Below are 12,876 nucleotides of genomic sequence, written 5' to 3'. Positions count from 1 at the left end.
CGTACTGCAGACAGACTGCAGAACAAGATATCCTCGCTAGACGGCACGTAACGCATCTCGTAATTGATTACATGACGCGCTATGTGCCGTCTAGCTCTAGCTGGGTTCTAATGCTGTAGACTTAGTCTTATTTCAAGACCTCAATACCATCCCATATAAAAGGGATGACTGTGCATTGCAGATTCATAACCGTGATCTATTGCTTGTTAACAGATCTTGAATATGGATCAGTCTAATCTTGTTTTGGAACAAGATAGTTCTATGCAACAGAGGAATGGAATTTGTTCTATGCAATTATTATTGTCATTGAGCTGAGCGGTAAATTGTGATTATTTCAATAATCTAGAAAGAGTGAATAAGAAAACACTATTGAATTCAAACATGTGCATTTATTACTTCTCAATAAAAGGTACAACCATAATAATAATGCAATCATTCTGAAACACTTCATTCCACTATGTGTAAACAATAACAAGAAATAGTGTTTTATTAAGCACGAAAAAATTCAAACTTCCATCCTGTGCCTCTTAACTAAATCTTGGTTCATGAAATACCATCTGTCATTAGAAAAATACCAACTGAAATTCCACAAATAATGCCACCTTAATATACAACTACAAACCAGGCAAACGATAGCTGTAGATACACGAAATAGCAGAATGTTTGTTTACCGAACATCCTACAGTCAGGTTGGTTGACATTTTCTTCAGAGCCTCAAGCGCAGAACCATAGATAGCGAAGTAACTATCGCAAGACCCACGAAACAAAATGTTGGTTTCATGTGTTTTTGATGATTTCTTCTCGAGTTTCCTCTCCACTATGGCTTGTCTTCTTCTTCTTCGAAAGGACACTAGACTACCTCCGGATTTGCTGTTGTTGGAAGCCCAATCTGTTCCATATTCATCCTCGTGTTTGGATTTTAAACACTTTTCTGTTTCTTCTTGGGTTTCCTGTAAAATGAACATTCGTTTGATTTTGTTATGATACACTTCAAACTAGTTTGGTTCGTGAAGAGTCCATGATAGTCGGGAATATGTTTCATGTCATCATCATATTTTTGTTAGCTGGACAATCCCTTATAAAATATGGACTAAATTTTTTCATTTTTGTAAGATTAGGGATTGACTTCCAAAGATGTTGCTTACGATAAAAAGTTTGAAGATTGTTTCACACAGAACCTATCTGAGAAGAAATGACTAGTATTCTAAATTTCTTAAAATGCTGTTAAATTTAGCACTAATAAAAACAATGTAAACTCACAGGGTCAATAGTTAAAATACTGTTAAATTTAGCACTAATAAAAACAATGTAAACTCACAGGGTCAATAGACTCGGGTCTTGTCGCCGTCAGGAGCAGTGCAACTAGTGACACAAAGAACAACATCTCCAATCTACTAAAGGAGAATTAGTGCCGCAACATTCAACAATGAGCTCTGTAATTTAGTGGTCCTAGTTTTATTTATAATAGCAATCTTGAGACTGAGCAATTATCTTTCACCTTGACAAAGTATACCAAGACTAAGCAAAACGTGAAACAATCAACCAATGATCATTCGAGTTGACTTGTCATATTGCAACCCCCTTCTAAGCTGTTCTTGAGGGACACAATTACAATTAGTACCGAGTTAACAATGAGCTGAGATGGAACGCCACTCTTTATATATATCATGTATCATAATTAGATTGGGGAGGGGGGCCGTCACAATTATTGCTTAATCTAACCCCAATTAGCTATTAGCGTGACGTGCCTAAATGTCTCAAGTATATGAGGTCCAACCTTCTCGACACGTCATACTTACTTCAGGTACCAAAGCAGTTGCATCATTTCGCGTGCAATTAACAGTAGGGTATACAGAGTGGAGAAGCACTGAGCTAGTCAGGGATGACAGGAACCAGTGGTGCTCAAGTAACAAGTGAGGGACTGTTGTTATAACTTTTCCTTATCATCACGAGGAATGTTCTAGAGAACTCTAGAGATTACACTTTACAGAGTGGGACAGCCTCAGTTTACTCAGCCAAATTAGCTGGCTGATTATTTAGATTGTTTGAATCCTTATACCAGGGACAATAAATGTTCATGACAGTCTTACCTCACGTACCTATCACCTCAGTGACGACATGGTCATAACAACCGGGAATATTCTCGTTGATTATGATGAATATTTCTTATTTTTTCAAGACGACGATAATATTCGAATAACATATCTCCGACAGAATTCTATCTATAACAAATAAAAGCAAGACAAAAATGATAAACTCCTGTCACAAAACTCAACGACCACGAGATTATCATTTAGACGGTTTCGATAGGGGCAAACAATAAATACAAGCATTTAGCAGATACATTCCTAAGCATGTGAGATAAGGAGTAAGATTAATTTAAGTATTAACAAGTTTTAAGAAGGTGACTTACAGCTAAATTTACCGATTACAATCCCTTTTTTAGTTTGAATTATCATCGATTGTACAAGTTGAAAATTAATGTATGATAAAATATTCTTCGGATCAAATTAATTTTAATTATCTTATATTAACGAATTTATCAATTTTCAATGAAGGTCTCCTTCATAATATATACTGAAGAGTGAAGTGAAGTGAAGTGAAGTGAAGTGCTCATTTTCTTCAATAAACTTTGAGCTACAATGTTGCGATGTATTGCATTGATTTCCTTAGTTATGATCAGAAAAGGCTCTTCACTAACTTGCACTAACTTTGCAGACAAAACAACGCCAGCGCCGATAAGATTAACTACATGCGTTTGGGTATAAATAAATATAATAAATAAATTCGCACGTCTATTGCACTCTTCGAACGAGAGATCAGTTCTCAAAGAAAACTTACGATAGACTCAGATTGAAAATATAATACTCACTCGATAGTATATTGTTCTATAGTTCCATTGATATTCATTTTAGACCGAAATAGTTTATATTTCTTTGTCTTACTACTCGGCTATTATGAAAAGAAGTGAGACAGAAGAAAGACCGACTGCCCGTAAAATTTCATTTATTAATCCAAATTCAGGATTGGTAACGAATTGTTAGCCTAATCATGTGCAGACGAAAATTGTTCGAATTATGAAGCCTGTTCTGATGAGGTATGATCAATTATCAGATAAAATTTATCTTAGAATATAAAAATTATCCAAATCCAATTTATCCACATTAATTAAACCACATATAACTGACGGTCACTAATTTAACAATTTTGATTTGTATACTTCTCATCCATTAAAACATACTCAAACAACATTTCAAAACAACCTGAAACCACATATATTATAATATTTAACCAAACCACACCAAAATTTAATCACAATGTGTAACAATGTGTAACAATGTGTAACAATGTGTAACAATGTGTAACAATGTGTAACAATGTTTACCAATGTTTACCAATGTTTACCAATGTGTAACAATGTGTAACAATGTGTAACAATGTGTAACAATGTGTAACAATGTGTAACTAACCCTGCCTCCCTCTACCTAGCATGAGTTCCAACTTACCAGATGACTACGAGAGGATACTGCTGGTGAAACCTGTGGTGTCTGTTTACAAGATCCCTGCACGTGGAGCTAATCGCGGAGTCAGGTCTGTTAATTAATAATCAATTAATAATTAACGCGTATTGTTTGTCTTCTTATCTGGTGGGGAGGCATATTACTATGACACGTGACAGGAATGAACCAATCAGCTTCCACTGTTAACCAATTAAACCCCAGAGTAACTGTCACGTGTTAAAAATATGTCTCACCTCCCCAACACCTCCCCAACACCTCCATATTTATTGTTTGTCTTCTGTTAGGTTTCATCGCTCTTCTTGTGTATATTATAATACGACACAGATAAGTTATGATCTGATTTGCTGTATCCTTTACATCTTCTATAGTTTCTTATTATATAACTGACACAAATATTTAAATCGATAAATTGCAATTTGAATTTTTTTCTCCGCTCTTTATTTCTTATTAAACACTGCTCTTGTTTCTCAGACACAACATATAAACAACATAATAAACGTATGGTTATCTTTATTGTTTCGTTAATACTACGATCCCGATCCTGCCTATGCGGCAACTTTTGACTTTTTGAGAAGGAATACCGCATTTAATACCGCATTTAATACCGCATTTAATACCGCATTTAAGCTGAACAAATCACCAATTTTGCAGTCTTTAAGTGCTCTCAGTTTAGATTAGAGATTGTGCCACGTGACAACAACACGTGACAACACCACGTGACAACAACACGTGACAACACCACGTGACAATACAACAAATAAGGCCCTAATGGGGTGTGTGAGATGCTTGACAGGTTATCTGAGATGCTACATTTGAGCGCGCTATACCGGCCACCGGCTTTATTATACTCTTCGTTTCCCATTAGGTATAATATAGAGGTTTGAATGTACAACAAACGTCATAGCCTCTCAAATTATATATCTAGAATTACCCTTATAGAAGGTCTTACAAATAGATGGGTAGGATGACTGGGGTATTATTATAATTTTACAGTATTATTTTTTACAGTATTATTTTTTATACATTTACATATAACTTTGTTTGGCAGGGCTGCAGACTGGAAGTTAGAGTTCCCAGACTGGAAAGGTAGGATGAGGATTGTAACGTTGGGGGAGAAATGTATTATCAGACTGGAGGATAGTAACAACGGTTAGTTATTTACATTTATTTATTTAATTAAATCATAAGTTATTTCATGAATCAAATAAATTGTTTATAAACTTATTTATCAACTTATTTATAAACTTATTTGTATTATAATAACTTATGAATTTATTTACGGAAAGCTGAGTCTCCGTTTAGTTGGAACAGGATACCTTTGAGAATTTAAGTGCTATATATTTAAAGGTCAAATTTTTAAATTTATGAAACTTTGTTTCTTGATATTTAACGAATATTTGGTACTTTAAAGTTTCAAGCTGTGGATGTGCACTGTGTAGGCACATCACGCATGATACATATAATGCAGACACGACCCATATTTACACTACGCCCTAATTTCAAAATGTATCTACAGACGGACTTCGATTCCTTGAAATATAGACAAATCTATTATAATACTATTAAAAATATCACAATTGCACGTTGTAGATGATTAATTTTCTGAGGAAAAGGTTCTACAGAATCAAAGGATAACTACACCCTACATTAAGATCATACCGTACCTTGTTAGACCCGTCCTGAATAATAATTATCGTTCAAAACTGCAGTCTCAAAATAATTCTACAACCACTGAATTCTCAGCTTACATATATTTTGACTACTTCAATTCAATATCAACTCGCCTCCACCATGGCTCATGAATAAACCACCTTTGTCGTATGTCCTCCAAAACGCAGCTCCTCAACCTAACCCCTCCCTCAGCCTCATCCTCCAGTGTAACACACCTGTTAGTTGAAGTGTGCGTGATCTGTGCTGTGGTAACGTTGTATGCAAACATCTGGGTTGAATAGGGCTTTCTTTCTGTTAGAGATTGTTCATGACAAATGTATGCGATTATTTCAGAGTCACTGTTCGTGTCTGGGGCATCTAAGCAGTATTTGGCGCCCAGTCCGACGTGTATTGCACCGTTTTTAGAGAAACTCAATAAGTGTGTATCAAAAAAGTAGACGTTTTCTTTTCTGCATGATGGCTCCGTACCTAGTTTACTTCTGACCACAGACAGACAGAATCTCTGAAGATACGCTGATTGAATTTCGCCCACGTGCACATAACCGGGGGTATCATAAAACTTGTAATGGTGACTTGAATGAACATTCTTCAAATACCAGTCATAGTCTCTGGGACACTTAGAGTATTCAAACGTCTGCTGCATTACTTGAGCTAATTTGAAAACAGGACCAAACGAAGCTTTGTCCAAGTAGATTGTATTGAGAAAGAACCTCTGCTCTGCAGGATCCTTGATAAAGTTCGTTATTTCTGCTAAACTCTCACCCTTGAGTCGGTTCATGAGATCGTTCGATTCTTTCGTGTATCTTTGAAGGGAAATGTCATTACCATTTGTATGAAGAACCTGAGAACAGGGGGGTACCCAAAGTCCATCACCACACAACCACACTCTCAGTGCTAACCTGTTATTTTCAATACCCCACGAAGTACTAACTATTGAGGCAGGGTACAAGTCTACAAGAGTAGTTTTATACGCTGCAAGTGCACCTCCCGCTAAGGACGAAACAAGATATGGTTCGGTTACATTATCTTCGGGCGGTCCTGCAATATAGAATTGCATCATTTCCAGACCCACTGGCCATCTGGATTCCCGTACGGCTGCACATTAGTCATGTGTTGCTCCTCATAATCTTTTTCTCCCATCATGTGGACTAATGGGATTGCCACAGCTGCTGGTTTATGTTTTAAAATGTCTAGCAGTGGTTGCAGCCATATTTCTGAGACCTCCATGTGACTGTCCAATATAGCTATAACATCACCTGTAGGCCGCACGTATTCCTGCATAGCGTGCGTTAGCTATACCTACACTAACGTTTTTCCTAATCATACGCACGGGAATACCAACAACCCTACAATATTCCAGTATCTCTAGACTGTCATCTTTATCGCTACCATCATCTATCAACAGTATCTCATGCAGCAAATCAGATGGGGTCCTCTCAATGATGGTCGTTAAGGCTCGATACAGAAGCAGCAACAACTCGTTTTTGTAAGTAATCAGCACAGTGACACGTTCCGAGTAGGCCCTGTCTAAATAGTCCAGACATTTGATATTTGGAGGGGGTTTACTAGCTGGAAGTAGACCATGTTTTCCACCCCAGTGTAAGGCAATGTCCCTGTGGTAATAGTCCGAGAGAGATTTTAGTTCCTCTGGAGTGAGATTTTCCAACTGTTCAGTGTACTTGAATTCAATTTGACGCATAAGGCGGTACTTCTCTATCTGCATCTGGTTTGTGTCCCGAGGTAGTTGCTTGTGGTAGAATGCAGTACTGAGTTGGGTAACAGGAAGGTGAGTTAGGAAATAACACGTGATCAGAAACAGAAGGAGAATTGTCAGGATTGTTTTTGGTTTGTATCTCAGTGTCACTCTCATGACCTTATCTGGACCCTGATAAAATGTGCTAATATTAATGCCTTGTTTTAAACATTAATTATTATTTAATCTTAAAACCTTCAAAGTGTTTTGATACTGGTAGTCTCCGGCTGCAAAGCAAAAGCAAAAGCTGCAAAATTACGATACTCAAGATGACCTCCAGAAATATTTACTCTTAATCGAAAAAAACGAGTTTTAATAACAATAAAAATAGAAGTAAGCTATTTACTGCTCTTAAAAAGAAGCCCTTTTTACACTGCTAGATAGATGTAATATATTATACTGTAAACTGTTAGATAGATATATATAATATGTGTGACCAAAGGAAGTGTAATCACACTAGTTTCTAGTTCTTCAACTTAGATGATTATTCTTCAATCAAGTGATTAAAAAGTTATCGCACCCTCATGGAAACTCAATACAAAGGATCAGAATCCCGAAATCTGCAATACCATGATCTTCTTACAACGTTACAACATGGGGGGGGGGGTCCAAGGGGAATTTTGGGGAACTTTGGGAAAGTCCCCCAAGATTTCTGAAGTTCCCCAAAAAAAAGTTCCCCAAAACTCCCCAAAGTTCCCCAAAATTCCCCAAAATTATTCAAAATTATTCAAAATTATTCAAAATTTCTCTAATATACATTAATACCCATTAATGTTAACATGTATGTTATTATAAGGTATAATCTTAACTTACTTGTTGATACTTGCAGCATGATAATTTTTTTGGCATGTTAATTTTTTTGGGGAACTTTGGGGAACTTTGGGGAATTTTGGGGGACTTTCTGAAGTTCCCCAAAAAAAAGTTCCCCAAAATTCCCCAAAATTATTTGTTTCATTGATAATTTTTTGGGGAACTTTGGGAAAGTCCCCCAGGTTTCCTGAAGTTCCCCAAAAAAAAGTTCCCCAAAACTCCCCAAAGTTCCCCTTGGACCCCCCCCCCAACATGAAACAATACAAATTGGCGAGGTAAAATAGATGATAATAAGATAGTGCTGCTAGTGTGATTAGTAATCACCCTAGCAGCACCTGTAATCACCCTAGCAGCACCTGTAATCACCCTAGCAGCACCTGTAATCACCCTAGCAGCACCTGTAATCACCCTAGCAGCACCTGTAATCACCCTAGCAGCACCTGTAATCACCCTAGCAGCACCTGTAATCACCCTAGCAGCACCTGTAATCACCCTAGCAGCACCTGTAATCACCCTAGCAGCACCTGTAATCACCCTAGCAGCACCTGTAATCACCCTAGCAGCACCTGTTATCACCCTAGCAGCACCTGTAATCACCCTAGCAGCACCTGTAATCACCCTAGCAGCACCTGTAATCACCCTAGCAGCACCTGTTATCACCCTAGCAGCACCTGTTATCACCCTAGCAGCACCTGTAATCACCCTAGCAGCACCTGTAATCACCCTAGCAGCACCTGTAATCACCCTAGCAGCACCTGTTATCACCCTAGCAGCACCTGTAATCACCCTAGCAGCACCTGTAATCACCCTAGCAGCACCTGTAATCACCCTAGCAGCACCTGTAATCACCCTAGCAGCACCTGTTATCACCCTAGCAGCACCTGTAATCACCCTAGCAGCACCTGTAATCACCCTAGCAGCACCTGTAATCACCCTAGCAGCACCTGTAATCACCCTAGCAGCACCTGTAATCACCCTAGCAGCACCTGTAATCACCCTAGCAGCACCTGTAATTACGGAGAGGAGAGGATAAAGTCTGGCTTACATGACATTATTATATCCAGAACAATCTAAAAGCTCACCAAATAAATAATGAGCTTCAGATGATCTAACTCATGTAACAAGTCAAACAAACAGGGTGGTGACTGGTCTCACTAAAACAAACAGGGTGGTGACTGGTCTCACTAAAACAAACAGAGTGGTGACTGGTCTCATTGAAACAAACAGGGTGGTGACTGGTCTCATTAAAACAAACAGGGTGGTGACTGGTCTCACTAAAACAAACAGGGTGGTGACTGGTCTCGCTAGAACAAACAGGGTGGTGACTGGTCTCACTAAAACAAACAGGGTGGTGACTGGTCTCACTAAAACAAACAGGGTGGTGACTGGTCTCATTGAAACAAACAGTGTGGTGACTGGTCTCACTAAAACAAACAGGGTGGTGACTGGTCTCACTAAAACAAACAGGGTGTTGACTGGTCTCACTAAAACAAACAGGGTGGTGACTGGTCTCACTAAAACAAACAGGGTGGTGACTGGTCTCACTGAAACAAACAGGGTGGTGACTGGTCTCACTAAAACAAACAGGGTGGTGACTGGTCTCACTAAAACAAACAGGATGGTGACTGGTCTCACTAAAACAAACAGGGTGGTGACTGGTCTCATTGAAACAAACAGGGTGGTGACTGGTTTAACTAAAACAAACAGGGTGGTGACTGGTCTCATTGAAACAAACAGGGTGGTGACTGGTCTCACTAAAAACAAACAGGGTGGTGACTGGTCTCACTTAAACAAACAGGGTGGTGACTGGTCTCACTAAAACAAACAGGGTGGTGACTGGTCTCACTAAAACAAACAGGGTGGTGACTGGTCTCACTAAAACAAACAGGGTGGTGACTGGTCTCACTAAAAACAAACAGGGTGTTGACTGGTCTCACTAAAACAAACAGGGTGGTGACTGGTCTCATTAAAACAAACAGGGTGGTGACTGGTCTCACTAAAACAAACAGGGTGGTGACTGGTCTCACTAAAACAAACAGGGTGGTGACTGGTCTCACTAAAACAAACAGGGTGGTGACTGGTCTCACTAAAAACAAACAGGGTGGTGACTGGTCTAACTAAAACAAACAGGGTAGTGACTGGTCTCACTAAAACAAACAGGGTGGTGATTGGTCTCACTAAAACAAACAGGGTGGTGACTGGTCTCACTAAAACAAACAGGGTGGTGACTGGTCTCACTAAAAACAAACAGGGTGGTGACTGGTCTCACTAAAACAAACAGGGTGGTGACTGGTCTCACTAAAACAAACAGGGTGGTGACTGGTCTCACTAAAACAATGAGGGTGGTGACTGGTCTCATTAAAACAAACAGGGTGGTGACTGGTCTCACTAAAACAAACAGGGTGGTGACTGGTCTCATTAAAAACAAACAGGGTGGTGACTGGTCTCATTAAAACAAACAGGGTGGTGACTGGTCTCACTAAAACAAACAGGGTGGTGACTGGTCTCATTAAAACAAACAGGGTGGTGACTGGTCTCACTAAAACAAACAGGGTGGTGACTGGTCTTACCCCTCTCACTAAAACAAACAGGGTGGTGACTGGTCTCACTAAAAACAAACAGGGTGGTGACTGGTCTCACTAAAAACAAACAGGGTGGTGACTGGTCTCACTAAAAACAAACAGGGTGGTGACTGGTCTCACTTAAACAAACAGGGTGGTGACTGGTCTCACTAAAACAAACAGGGTGGTGACTGGTCTCACTAAAACAAACAGGGTGGTGACTGGTCTCACTAAAAACAATCAGGGTGGTGACTGGTCTCACTAAAACAAACAGGGTGGTGACTGGTCTCATTAAAACAAACAGGGTGGTGACTGGTCTCACTAAAACAAACAGGGTGGTGACTGGTCTCACTAAAAACAAACAGGGTGGTGACTGGTCTCACTAAAACAAACAGCGTGGTGACTGATCTCACTAAATCAAACAGGGTGGTGACTGGTCTCACTAAAACAAACAGGGTGGTGACTGGTCTCACTAAAAACAAACAGGGTGGTGACTGGTCTCACTAAAACAAACATGGTGGTAACTACTGAGTCACTGACTGGTCTAACTAAAACATGAACTCATCAAATTGTCTTCTTATCTCGGTCAACAGAGCTTTGTGTCACACCAGAATATGTGCTCATCAATTTACTTACTTTAAGTTTAGTTTATTCAAAAGAGAAAGTGAGCTTTTTCTCTTGTTCACCCCAACATAGGACTCAGGACTTACACATTTGAATATATTATGCCAGTCTAGAAAAATTAATTCTCAACAAAAAAACTTTTCTGATGAGGTTCAGAAGTGTTGGCGAAGGAATTCAAATCATTTGCCTTTTAAACATAATAAACTTTTAAAAATATATGGTAACCTTCAACTCTACCGCTGAGTCAGGCAACCAATAAGACAGAGCATATTAATTAATATAATAAATATAACTATCAACAACTATTATGATGCCAAAATGAATCATTAGAACAAACTGCAAACGAAGGTAGAAACTGTACGCTGTAAAGTAAACGCAGACCACTCATTGTCTGATAGTACGAGTATTGTCACTTTGTTACTACTCCCTGTTTGAAGAGGTCTCCAGACACATCATGTCATTGTGCTTTAGTATTGTCAGTTTTCCTTCTACTTATTCTCATTTCATTATTTTATGTGGTGAGGAATAGTACAATTAAATGTACAGTTGAACAATACCTACCCGTCTACTTAATTCTGAAGTTAACACACAAGAAACCTATAAATAATATTATACAGTGTTCAACTTTTATTCTGTATTTTTCTTCTGTATTTTTCAATTATTTACAAATTATAAGGGAGTCTTTGGAACATTTTTTGAACATTTAAAATATAATTTGGAACATTGGATTACGATAACATTACAATAGCGTTATGTGGTGGACCACCAAATAAAGACGCCCTACAGTTTTTAAATACGTTTTGTATATCATTTGACCATCAGATCGACTTGACTTCCGGAAGCTTTCAGCTTATTTGCTGCTGTTTCGTGCGTTAAGCGTCAGGTCATATCTTCGTCGTTTAACTAAAAAATATGAAAATTTATTTAAAAAGTAAGTTTACAAATTAGTATAAGACTTATTCAAATAGTAGCAGTTCCTCAGAGGCTAACCAACTGATAACTAATTATCTACTTAACATAATAACTTAACCAGCTAAATTTACCAATTAACTAATCACTAATTAAACTAATTACCTGAATGGATATGATCTCCCATCTTCAACTTCCACTCACATCAGCCACCCTCTCAGGCAGCACAAAACGATACATAAATAACTCCATGTATATCTCCCCGGACTATGTTAAACCCTAGACCCTGAAGCAATACTCCCATCAGTAATTAGTCATAATTAATTAAACTAGGGTAATTACGTTTAACTACTAGTGGTTAAGCAGATACCCACTGTGGACTCTTAAACTAACTGAATTTGTAATCATTGAATAATTTAATTATCGAAATTGGGGTAGAATAGTATACATTACATTACATCAATCAAAATCAGAGTATGTAATATGGTGACCAAGAAAGAATAATTTCAGGAAAGCCAGGAATAAAGTGAAATAGGATTAAAATAAGGTTTAAAATAAAGTTAAAATAAAGTTAAAGCGTTTGAAAGTTAAATTCGGCTTGAATACTTCAGACAGTCTTAAAAATGAGAATCAGCTACAACTCTGAATCTTACGTGGAAAAAACAACCAGAATATCTCCACATGGACAGTGTTGTAGACAAGAACATGGTTCTACAATGTACAATCTACAATGGTTGTACAATCTACAATCTAATGTTGTACATCCTAAATCTACATGGTTGTACATCCTACAATTCATACATGGTTGTACAATCCCTACATGGTTGTACAACCTACAATTCTCATGGTTGTAAAATCCTACAATCCTACTGGTTGTACAATCCTACAATTCTACAATTCTACTTAACAGTTCATACAGCTCTGTAGGTCTTTTACGGAAAGTTCTACAATTGAAACGCCAGTTCTAGAACTGTACGACTGTTCTGTTATTGCAACTATCTAACAATCCGCAATCATAGTTCTAAGT

At 38.2% G+C, this 12,876-nt stretch overlaps 1 long non-coding RNA gene across 1 annotated transcript; it reads right to left on the bottom strand.

Moving 5' to 3' along the window:
* Positions 1-369: 369 nt before the first annotated feature.
* Positions 370-2,362, bottom strand: LOC134814099 (uncharacterized). The gene is made up of 2 exons (XR_010160098.1): positions 1,319-2,362; positions 370-950 (listed from the first exon to the last, which is right to left on the bottom strand). It is a non-coding gene; the product is annotated as an uncharacterized LOC134814099 (long non-coding RNA).
* Positions 2,363-12,876: the final 10,514 nt, after the last annotated feature.

The sequence above is a fragment of the Bolinopsis microptera genome, chromosome 4 (assembly GCF_026151205.1).
Source record: "Bolinopsis microptera isolate Bmic1 chromosome 4, MBARI_Bmic_1.0, whole genome shotgun sequence".
In the NCBI taxonomy this organism is placed as follows: Eukaryota; Metazoa; Ctenophora; class Tentaculata; order Lobata; family Bolinopsidae; genus Bolinopsis; species Bolinopsis microptera.
Note: the sequence above shows the minus strand (reverse complement) of the source record. Positions and strands in the feature narration are given on the sequence as shown.